The sequence below is a fragment of the Gavialis gangeticus genome, unplaced genomic scaffold (assembly GCF_001723915.1).
Source record: "Gavialis gangeticus isolate Ggan-Ray unplaced genomic scaffold, GavGan_comp1, whole genome shotgun sequence".
NCBI lineage: Eukaryota > Metazoa > Chordata > Crocodylia > Gavialidae > Gavialis > Gavialis gangeticus.
The window spans coordinates 161,699,697-161,702,005 of NW_017729022.1; positions in this window are offsets into that span (position 1 = coordinate 161,699,697).

Genomic DNA, 2,309 nt, shown 5'->3' on the forward strand with positions numbered 1-2,309 from the left:
GAGTCCACTATCTCTCTCTGGGTAACCTGTTCTGGTGCTTTACTACCCTCCTGGTGAGAGTCTTTCCTAATAGCTAACTTAAACTTCCTTCAACTTTTCCTCACTAGCAACACATAAGGGGTGCATGCAGGTGTATGTGCACCCCTTAGAATTGGTGGTGAGCCCCCTGCAACTAACTGCTGCCAAGGCTGCTGGCGGTGCCTGCAGGCAATCGGTGCTTGCCACCCCCAACCCCACCACTGACACTGCTGTGGCCACCTGTGGGAGCTCCCTGCTTGCTGCCACCACCACCTGTGTGTAGTTGCCTTGCCCCTCTGTAACAGGAGGGCATCCTAGGGGTTGCCGTGATCTCCCCCTGACACCCCTTACTGTGCCCAGTTAGCTTACAAAGCACCCTCAATTCTCGCCCGCCACATCTTTGATGTCAAATATATATATACACACACAATAGGGAGGCTGTCTCTTCATCTCCCTGGACACTTTTCCTCCTGTACACTGGCCCCACTTCTGTAATAAGTGTTTCTGTGTACCCCAGCCTTATGGGCTCACCCCAAGCCTCACTGACGTAACTGATTTTCTTTGGTCTCTCCGGCACTCAGAGGCTCAGGGTCAGCACACCCTCAATACTACACCCTCTCTAGTGCCCGGGTCCCCATGCTGTCATGGACCCCCTACGAGGCCTCCTATCTCCTTATAGCCTCACCCAAGCTACTGGTTACAACAGCAAACAAAACACAAGCCCCTGAGCCATAACATAAATCTTAACCATCCAGCTCCAACATTATTCCTGCCACACTGGGGGTGCTCTATCCTTCCCCAAATCTTAGGCTGTACCTACAGTCTAGGCACTCCCCTCCACCTATTCTAAGAGAACTCTTTCTCCCTTAACTCCCTGCTTGGCCTCAGCCCTGCAGTTTAAATGAGAGCCAGGCCCTGCCCTTTCTGGTCAGCTGACCAGTGGCAGGTGTGGGTCACTAGCTCCCTCTGGGTTGCTTTAGCAACTGATACCTGGGTAGTTATCCCAGCTCTACAAGTAGCAGGCACCTTGGTGCCCTGCTACACCCTCCAGTGGCACACATCGTTCATGACTTTCCTCATAGCTAACCTAAGAGAGATTTCCTAATATCTAGCTTAACTTGCTGCTCAAACTGCCTATGCCTTAAGGTTAGAGATGCGGCTTAGTTGTTCACTTGGGGCAGGAGGAACCTCTGCCACCTGAGCTGGAGCTCCTTCACAGCCCGCAATGAAAGGAATAACAGATGTTTTAATTTTAATCCCAAGAACTGAACAGGGGAATGAACGCTTCCCCAGTTTCTCATTTTCTGACTGTGCGTGCGTGATGTGTGTAACCCTCCCACTGTGTGTGTGTGTGTGTGTGTGTGTGTATGAACGATTTTGAAACACATGTGAAGGGTGCTGTTCCTCTCGTGCCCTTTTCAAGTCAAAGTCATCTTTTGACAGTGACTGAAGCTTTGACAGTCAAAAAGGCCCAGAGACACAGCCCTTAGGGGCTAGAGTTCTGTCATGGAGGTGGCGGATGGCAAAGGAAAGATACGAGCACTTTAAGTTAAGAAAGAGAAGCGGCAGGATAAGAGCAGGGCTAAAATGAGGAAGGTGATATATTTCAAACAAGGAGCGTGATTGTTACAGGCTGTTGATGGCCTCTTTATTCTACTTTAAGAACAAGAAAAGTGCTTAGGCGATTTATCCCAGCACGCTCAGCTGCCCCTGGCCCCCCAAACGGGTTGAGAAGGACCTGCCAACACCCCCTCCCAGCGGCGGGAGCCCCCGCTCAACCCGGGCTTTGATCAGAACAAACTTCAAGTCCCAGCCCCGAGCCGTTTCCCCACTCAGGATTGGCTCCTCCCTGCCCCTCCTCACCACTATCCCGCCAATCCTTCGCGGCCTCTTTCTACGACGCCCCGCCCTCGTTTCCCATTGGGCAAGGCCGCTGCCCATCGCTGGCCCCTCCTACCCCCCCGGGGACTGGGTGGCTCGGCTCAGGTTCCCCGCCCCGCCTGCCCTCGGGCCCCTCGCTCTCCCATTGGCCGGTTGAGCCCTGTCAATCACCTCCCCTGCGCTGAAACGGCAGCAACTGCCAGTCCCCCTGCTCTCGGAACTCCCGCGGCTGCGGCCAGTTACGCGGCCGTTGGGGGGCGGGGTTCAACAGCCACGGGAACAGGAGCGGGAGGGGGGGGCGCACCGTAATGTCAGCGGGGGCGCGGGGCGCCCCGGGTGGCGGCTGAGGAGCAGCTGAGGAGCGGCGGGGGGGGGAAGCGCCGCCGCGGCTCATGACAGGGGCGCGGGGC